Source organism: Olea europaea, chromosome 17 (assembly GCF_002742605.1).
Source record: "Olea europaea var. sylvestris chromosome 17, O_europaea_v1, whole genome shotgun sequence".
NCBI classification, from domain to species: Eukaryota; Viridiplantae; Streptophyta; class Magnoliopsida; order Lamiales; family Oleaceae; genus Olea; species Olea europaea.
In genome coordinates this window covers 21,780,460-21,790,748 of record NC_036253.1, presented here as the reverse complement: position 1 = coordinate 21,790,748, position 10,289 = coordinate 21,780,460, and the positions used below count along the sequence as shown (strand labels likewise).

At 32.8% G+C, this 10,289-nt stretch overlaps 1 long non-coding RNA gene across 1 annotated transcript; it reads left to right on the top strand.

Annotated features, from left to right (window-relative positions):
* Positions 1-7,318: 7,318 nt before the first annotated feature.
* On the top strand, positions 7,319-8,502 carry LOC111365842. Its single transcript, XR_002697504.1, has 3 exons — positions 7,319-7,463; positions 7,550-7,807; positions 8,337-8,502. It is a non-coding gene; the product is annotated as an uncharacterized LOC111365842 (long non-coding RNA).
* Positions 8,503-10,289: the final 1,787 nt, after the last annotated feature.

Sequence of the window (10,289 nt, the reverse complement as noted above, 5' to 3'; positions counted from 1 at the left end):
GGGGGGGGGGGGGGGGGGGGGGGGTGTTTGTGTGTCGAATTATTCTTGGTGGATATCACCAAGTACATAAGGGTGTCCGACTCCTCATATTGGAGGAGCGCCGTTCGCTTGTATATGTACTGAAAGGCCTACGAAAATTACCATTTAAATGGCTGGGCCTGTTATATATAACACAAGGCGTACACTATCAATAGCAAAAATGAACTTTAATCTCTTTCGCTGAAAAATAGAATGGAAGATTACAATAAAATAAAGTAATTTAAACATAAATTAATTTTCTTAATTATTATAAAAATATTGTGTTATTATATCATACTATTTTACAGTCATTTACCATCGGATTAAATTCCACCACCCGCACCCACACTCCATACCAACCCGTCGTAGTCGAACCTTGCCCCACCTGTAATATACTATATGTTACACACTTACAATCATTCACCTTCGCTACCAGCACCCCATTTGTCGATGAATTGGTGTTGCACTCATCTGAATTTGGTGGCCTTCGCAACGATTTGTGTTAGTTGTTGTGTAACATTTATCCACAGCTCGTTCCCACCACCACAACATCTCATTCCTTGTCGGCCCGAAAGTTTATTCACACTATAATTTTTGTTTGTTGCACCGTATTTTGGGCAAAAAAACGTTGTTGGGAACAAAATAAATACTATTAATTTAAGGATCAAATAAGATAAAAAAGTTGAGGACATAAGTATTGAAAACCTTCATTACAATTAAAATAGAATCATGCTATATTGACACAATCACCGACATAATAGTTGACATAATGTCATATGACACTTCATCGTTGAATTGTTTTAAATACAATCAACTTTTTTATCCAATCATATATTGCCAAATTACATTACGTCATTCCATCTGTTAATCACCTTCTGTCAAAGTGGCATAACCATTAAATATAATGTAGCAAACAAAAATTGTGACATAAATATAATTGCCCATACTTTGGATCTCATTGCCACCATCACCAACACTAATCAAATGTAGAGAAGCCCACGGAAAACCCAAATCTAATTTTAGTCAAACCTTAGTAAAATCCCTAGTGACTACTTGTGACCAACACTATCTCCATTCGCGTCAAAATCACGTGGGTCCTCACTCTGGGGTAGCCATCAACCACCACAATCACTAACAGTACCGCATGCACAAACGACTAGAAACATTCCATCGAAAGTCATTGCAACAACCACTCCAAAATTCATTGCAGGTACCATCTTACTAATTTGAGATGAAGAATCGAAGTTACATGCTTCGTTTTCCCAACTCTCAAGCATTGATTTTCCTCGTAAATGACGACGCCGGTGAATGGTTGTATGAGAAGGAGGGAGTGTTGCCAACACACAATGAAGTGTTTGGCAACAAAGGTGTTCGTATTTGGATGGTAGTTTGTGGCAAATGGGATTGATGTAGTAGTTTTACGATTTGGGTGGGATGCTTTAATGATTTGTTTGCACTTTTCTTACTACTAGTCTATTGCCTGTGCAATGCTTAGGCGTTGTTATTTCGAGGGAAATGTTAACGTTCCTAAAAAATAGACCCTTTTTTGGTGGCTTCTTCTTAAACCTTTGATGCGCAATATAGCATTTTTCATATACTCGCTTCTCCAAAGTTAAGATCACAGGTACTCAACTTTATTATCAAATGTCATGAAAGTATGAAATAATTATGAAAAACCCCAATATTTATTAAATGGCAAATGGAACCTAATAACATTGAAGAATTGCAACAGAAGTTGTAAAATTAGATGACAAAAATAATCAAGGTAATAAAAGCACCCCCAGGGTCCCTCCACATGGAACATGATATCCTACTAGCAAATTTTGATGCTTGACGATCCAATAAATGTCAAATCACCATGCATCATTCAGAATGGCAACAAGTAAATTGAACAAAGAACTAATCTTGTATGCGGAACCAGTCCCCAACTTGTACTTAGAATCCTTTGACTTCATTTCTCTCTTTGCTTTGGTTAGTGATCCCAAACTCCCATTTTTATCAATTCATTTGGTCTTCTATGAATTTTCTTCCACCTTTCTTTGAGTCTCATGGACCATGTCAATCACCATTCTTATGGGATTCTCATCGTCCATAGACTGATTGTCGTTACTATTGTTGCTTGTAGTGGATGATATCAAGGTTTGGTCATTCACAGATTTTATTAATGCAAATAACGTTACTAAAGGACTTCAACAAGTTGATAGAACCAAAATTCAATCTAAATCATGGGAAAATATAGATAATAAAATACAATGCCAAATAATACCTTCAATAAGTTGCCTTGTCACATGGGCATATCCTTCCATCTGAAACATACAAATAATTTGATGTGATTAAAAATCAGACTAACCATCCAATTTTTCTTCTATCAATATAATCACCTGTAACAAATGAAAATATGCATCAAAGACTTGATGTGATTTAAAAAAATAAAAAATCTTCTTTTCAACATGTGAAATCCTTATATTTTTCTGTTATTTATCGAGTAAAGCCTAGCCATTTGCATACCCCAACCTTTCATAACTCATTTATGACAAATAACATGTGCCAAGGTCAATGGTAGGATCAATACACTTCTATCATATATTTGAATCATATATTCATCACTAGATCCTAATCATGGCACTAAATTGATCAGTCAAAACTCGAAATGACAACACTATTTTGCTTCATTATGGTAGTGTGAACTTCGGATTTGAGAAAATGCATTCCCTTTCCCTTGCAATATTTCCACCATGTGAGAAAATCAGAATAATAATGATGACAATGATAATTTATGCAGGATCATTCATTAACAGTGGCTTATGACACTACAACAAAAGTGGTTTTTTATGACATTGATTTACGGCGTTCGGAAAATGTGTGCCGTAATTAATTCAATGCTTAAAGTATTTATGGCATACATGTAGGATATGCCGTAAATAATCTAGAGTTACACATTTTTACGGCGTGCATCATGAACGCCGTTATAACTTACACCTTTTACGGCGTGCATCGTGAACGCCGTTATAGACGCACGCCGTAATAGCGGGCCCAACACAAAGTAAAATTAAAACCCGCCAAACACAAGCCCAATCCTTATGAAATTAGGGAACTTATTGTTGCATATAACCCATTCCCTCTCAATCCCTCGTCCCTGTCAATCTCGCGCCCTCTCTATCTCAATATTGAGCATCGACAAATCTCCAGTCAATGGTCAGGTTGGCAATTACACCCTAAGCAAGATTACATGCTATTTAATTGCCCAAAATTTTCCCCTCGTTTTGCATTTCGTTCTGCGACTTTTGCTTCAGTTATATCTGCTGAATTTTTTTTTTTTGCTGGGTCTTATAATTATGCAGATTGAGGTGGTTGTAATCTTGTCTTTCCCTCTTTACAATTCCAATCTTTTACTAATTTTTCACCTTCTGATCGTTGAGTTTGATTTTCACACCGCCAGAATCTGCACAATAGAGACACGGCAGTGTGTGGTTACTGGTTAGTTGCAAATTGAATATATATGGTTCTTGATAAGTTTATAGGGTTCTTGAGGTGAGGGTTATGAGAACTTAAGTAATAAGTCTCAATATCAAATTCCACCCTAAATGTTGAGAATAGGGATAGGGGTTTCCAGAAAAAATTCAATAACATGGAATGTTGCTACTGTGACAAGACTGGCCACATGAAGAATAATTATATAGCTTTACTCTTTTCGGTTGATAATCTTATTGATTTTTGGGTGATGGATTTACGAGCTTCTTTTTACACCACTATATATCCTTAAATTTTGGAGAACTATGTTATTGGGAATTATGATAGGCATATCTTGCTGATGGAGAACATATGGATATTGTTGGTATTGATGATGTCAGTTTGAGGATGTGTGATCTGATTTGAGTTTGACAACTGATAATAAAGGTCATAACATCACTTTGTTGCCTATTTTCGGAAAGTTACTAACGAAACCATGGTTATTGCTTGAGTAAATAAATTTGGAACTCTTTACATTACTTCCAATTGAAAAGAAATGGTTGCAATTCAGCCATTAGTTTTGATTTGTAACACTGTAGGCTGGGACACATAATTGAGAACAAAATAAACGTGCTTCACTCTAAATGGAAGCTATTTGAGTTGAAACATGTTGAAACACTTTATGTGAATGTTATGTTTATTGCAAGCAAAAAAAAAAAAAATGTTTAGTTCCTCTAAAATCAAAAGGGGTCCAAAATCTACAAAATTAAAGTTGATTCATGCGGATATGTAGGGGATCTTCAACTGTTACTTTCTTTGGAGGTTCCAATTACTATGTGACATTTATTGAGAACTTAAGTAAGAAGGTATAAGATTATTTTGTAATGAATAAATCTGATGTCTTTAATTCATTCAAGAGATGGAAATCCATGGTGGAAGATGAAACAACTTTGAAGGTGAAGTGTTTGAAGTCAAGTAAGTTATAATAGTGGAGAGTATTTAGATGATGATTTCAAGAAGTATTGTGCTAACAACATAATCAAAATGAAGAAAACAATTTCACGAACATCGCAACAAAATGATATGCTTGACAGGATGAATAGTATGCTAAAAATGAGCATGCTAGAAATATGAGATTACATGCTGGATTACCAAAGATGTCATAGGCTGAGACTGATAGCAGTAAGACTTAAGCGATCAACAGAGGTCCTTTAACACTATTGGGCTGTAAAAAACCATAGGAGATTTGGAGCGATAAATAGGTATACCCTCACAATTGCATGTGTCTTATCATGTTTCATACATTGATTCTATCGCGAGAGCTAGCTCGATGCTAAATCAACACGGTGTTTCTTTATTAGGTATGGTAGCAACGAGCTTGTTTATCATTTTTAGTATGATCCAACTCAATGTATTATTTGGAGCAAAAATGTGATCTTCAATAAAAGTGTTTTACAATGATCTCTCTTCTTTATTTTCTCTCTTTTGCTTTTCAAGATTGTCTACTTTATAATATCCATTGCTTTATACTTTCTTTTTCCTAACTAGAAAATCGATTAAAATTTTTAGTTTATGTGGTAATTATAGCTTTGGGTTTTGATTAGACAGAAGCCACTTTGATTATCTTAATAATCATTTCTGTTCATCTTTTTGAATAAAGAAGTTTGTATTTTAGCTATGTAGTAATTACTAATTACTGTTTAATCTTGTAATTTAAAAAAAAATAAAATGCAATCACTATGGGGACAATAGCAATGACAGCCTGGGATTTAGAGCTTGATCGTTACCTTCATAAATTAAGTACACTTAAGGCCTCCACTATTATGTATTGTCTCTAGGTCAAATTTTAATTAAAACTAAGTAGGGCAGAGTATGTAATGTTGTTTGGGAGAGTGGATGTTGAGTGATGATCATCTATTTTGAAGCTAAGAATGGACACTTCACTCATGGCATTAAAATTTTGACATTAGTTTGTAATTGATATATCATCATCCTCTGTAGCTGTAGTGAAGAGCAACGAGTGATGGAATGTATGGATATGAGTTTTCCTAGTGATATAATGAAAATTGTTTGTCTGCCCTTAAAAATCATATTATAAATGTACGTCTTCCAACCTATTTTCTAGTTTGATTCATATCATTCAACAAGCACTATATTTAATTTGATAAATTTGACAAATAGATTCTTTGCTTTTAAATCTCCCAAACACAACTAATCAAAAACTTAATTTAGCTTTGTAATTAAGAAAAGCCAAATAGGAAGATTGTTGAGAAAATATACATGTCATGCATATTTTTTATTTTTATTAGATTGACTTTCTTAATTTTTTATTGATTATTAATGTTGTGTTAATGGTTGGAATAAATGAACTTGGTAAAATAGGTGTGGCTAAGTGTAAGTCCCAATGACCTTGTCAGTGCATTTGTGACCTAGACCAAATTGGCAAGAATATCAATTTTTCATGTTTAGCATAATTTCCTAATTATCTTTATTTATTTAAACACAATTTTATGGTAAATTTTTACATATTAATGTTCCCAAATATTATTACACCCCGCTCATTATAATTAGAGTCTATTCAGCAATTGGTGAAGTCAAAGTCAAATAAGAAGCTTAAATTGAACAAATGATTTTTATGGGACTTAAATTGTAAGAAAGGGTGTCATACAGGAATCTAGAGATTTAATTCTATTTTTGCGGATGTAAGGACTAAATGTAATCTTGAATGAAGATTTTTATGTATTCGATAAGTTGACCATATTCTTAACCAAGTTTTCAATTAATTTCTCAACAGATTGCAGTAGTGTTGAAGGAGGCTCTAACTGTTCCAATTTCACCTATTTTAATTCAAGTTTGAATTATTTTTTTGTAATTTCAGTTTGTGTGAAAATTTATCGTCAAAATGACTTACCTAATTGGAACCTGATTTCTATGATGTCTTAATATAAGCATTTTTCACTTCATTTTTAATGTGTTTTAACAGATTATAAATTAATAGTGTTGGTATATCTTATCGTGGATAAAGATTGGGTAGACTTATCAAGGTGATCTTGTCCTCTTAAATTTAAATATTATGAAATATGCCCATAAATGCTTTTTAGATTATTTATTTAGCATATTTTGTATAGAGTTTCAGAAGCAAATATGGTTCAAACCAATGTTAGGAATCCAGAAAAGGTCATATGCCCTTGCAAATAAGTTGTCATCATTTATTGGGACCACAACTAGAGAACTTATACAAATTACATGGAAAATTTGGAAAGATATCAGTAAAGAATTTCTTGATGACATATGGGAGCATGTGCAGGTAATATAAATGTCACATTTTTTATATAATTTAAATGAAATTACTATTAATATTGTGTACTTTGATGCAGCAAAAGTTTGATGTCGATGCTTGTCGTAGAAAATACATCATGCAAAAAATGGGAAAAAATTGGCGAGATCATCGATGTAATCTACTTAAAGCAATTAATAACAAAGGAAAAACAATTGGCTTGACACGAGCTGCTGCTCTCCTCAAGCTTGATAATGTTGAATCAATGGAAGAATGGCAAGCATTTGTCAAAGAACGCAATTCTCAACCATATAAGATAAGCTTTCATTGATTTTGTATATTGATTGTGCTTTGCAACCTACTGCTTACTGCATCTGTTATATAATTGCCACAACATTTATGTCTATTACAGCATGTATAGATGATGTTGTAGGAAAAGAATGAAAGATTCAAAAAGATGAGAGCAAGTCAAACTATGTTGCATACAACAAGTAGAAAGGGTTTTGCTCGCTTAGAAGGTGAAATAGTAAAAAATTGTTAAATTAAAGTTAAATTTGTTTTAAAATTATAAATGTTATACAAACTACCACACATGAAATGTAAAATGCAGCGTGCTGAAAGTGAAGATCCTGATTCGATAACGAGAGATGATGTTTATATTTGAGGACATACGCGAAAAAATGGTGAACCTATTAATGAATCAGTTGGGGAAACATTGGTAACAATATTGCTTTTAGTAATTTTTTTATCATTTAAAGCTTATATTAGGTACTTTTAGCTCATTAATGTATTTCCTCATATCAGAATAAAATAAAAGCATATTCAGAGACGGTTTCCTCTCCAACCAAACACTCACTTGAAGATGATGGTGTTGCAAAAGTACTTGGTCCAAAACGTCCAGAACGGGTAAGAGGTCTTGGTTTCGGTGCGACTCCTTCAAAGTTGGATGCTTTGGTGCACAATCATAACCTGAAAACTCAAGTTCAAGAGTTGAGGGATGAAATTAAAGAATTAAAAGCTCTGTTTCAAGTGAAGATTAAAAGTACTGAACAAGAAGATAATGTAAGTGGAAATCTAGAATCAATGAATGTTATTTTAAATTACATATATTTTCTATATTCAAAATAATAAATTGTACAACTGGATATTAATTTTACAGTCTAGAGGCAGAAGCTTGAATGGTTTAGATAACCTTCAAAATAAGAAGTACAATTTGTTATCTTGGTTTGGGAAAGCTGATATTGTTGCAAAAGGTGAATTGCATCAACAAATCCAAATGATCTAGTGCATCATGTACTCCTTGGTAATGAATGTTGGAGAGTTTGGATTAATGAAGTGATAGATAATGTTAGCTTATATCGTCCCACGCGTGAGCTTTTTCTTCTGTAAGATGCATTAGGAAGTACAATTGCATGGCAAAGTAGGTATATCGAAGTGGATTTGCTGTAATCACACGAAGATATGCTTAACTTCTTTTCTATTTTAATTCCATTTACCTTTATGTTCGGTCTCTATTGAAGATTGTGTTGTTTAATATATTTTTGATTTGGATGCTTATTAATTATATCCTTATTATTTTCGTGGTGTGCAGGGGATCCATATTTCGTGGGGTAGCTAAATTGTCGGTCTAAGAAGTGAACTTTGATAGGTTTAATAATTTTTTGCTATATGACAAAACATCAATACCCACGGGCTTATTAGTTGAATGGCGATTGGCGCATACAATAGTAGTTGAATATTTTTGAGAATTGTTTAGATGAATTTTACATTGGCATATTTTATTGAACTGTAGTCAATATTTCTTTTTATCGAAACAATAGAAAACTTGATTATATATGGAGTAATTTTGTTTTGTTAATATTACAGGTTTGCTGGTATTAAAATAAATAAATGATTTTTAAAAAAATTGAATGCTCATTTACGGCATGTATAGGCCTGCCGTGATGCTATGAGTATAACACTTTATATGGCGTAAAACTGCATGCCGTAAAAGGTGAATGGTCATTTACGGCGTGTTTAGGCATGCCGTGACGCCATGAGTATAACACTTTATATGGCGTAAAATTGCACGCCGTAAAAGGTGAATGGTCATTTATGGCGTGTTTAGGCATGTCGTGATGCTATGAATTTAACACTTTATACGGCGTACAACTACGAGCCGTAAAAGGTGAATGATCATTTACGGCGCATTTATGTATGCTTTATATAGCGTACAACTACACGTCGTAAAAAGTGTGATGCTTTTCATGGCATCCATTTACGGCGCACTATGCACGCCGTAAAAAAAGACCACTTTTTACGGCATTGCTTTATACGTCATATTGTTGTACTCCGTAAAGTATTATTCACGGCATATAATGCACGCCGTAAAAACTAAACTTTGTTGTAGTGTGACTTATTTACAGATGAGTTATTGGAATAGTGTTTCAGGCTCTAGCTAATTGATTTTCCTATTTACAAAGAAAATGCCACAAATAATAATGCATAGTATTGATAAATAGGTTTACTAATTTCTTTACTAGAAAAAGATAAAGAAAAAGAAAAATTATAAACTATCTCAAACTCTCAGCATATATACAGTATTCATCAAAGTGTAGGCATAATCATCAACTTCACTAACCTCCTTTGGGTGTGCAATTGTATAGTCATAATGCTTCCTTGTAGTTTAATCATTCAAAATCTAAAATTTTCACGAAAGTCATTTACAACAACATGATAAATTACATCATCTTTATTGTTAGTTGAACGATCTTATAGTTTAACAGTACAATATAAAAAATTAAATAAATACAGTTTGCCTAAAACATTTGAATCTTGAAGTAATCAATATTCGAATTAGAAATTTTACAAATGATTTACATCATTTTTCAGTACCACGATAATTTTATAATCTAGACAACAATAGAAATCCTACGTTTTATCTTAAATCATCTTTATCAAATAAAGTAATAAACAAGGAGCGGTGAATGAATCAACATCTACTTTGATTGCAAAAAATATAAGTACATTCAATACGTAGATGCATAAATATACCTTGAAAAGAGTAATGGAATTGACCACCGAATTAAAAAAAAGTAAGCAATTACCTAATGAGCATTTCCTATTTTCACAAACTACTTCTTCGAGTTTGGATTGGAATTTTTATTTGGATGGCTATACAAAGAAATAAATAAATAAACTATAATAAAAAAAATGGGCAGAACTCACTATTTCAGAGAAAGCTTGTTTTAAGCTTTCTTGATCTTGAAGGCATTGGCATTTTGAGAAAGGCTTTAAAATTTAAATAAAGAAATTAAAAAATTGAAATCATCTATTCTGATGTAAATAATATCTAGATGCCTGCAACATAGAATACATGAAGCTCCTGTTTGACAACTAACATTTAGGTAAAATTGAGTTCTGAATAGTGATTTTTTTTAGAGAATGTGTGATTAAATTATAGGGAAACTCTTGAATTTACGCGCAAAATATTTTATTGTGTGAATGTATAGTGAAAAATGTGTGAGTAGAAAAGAGTTTTGAAATAATGGTTGTCAAACAGAAG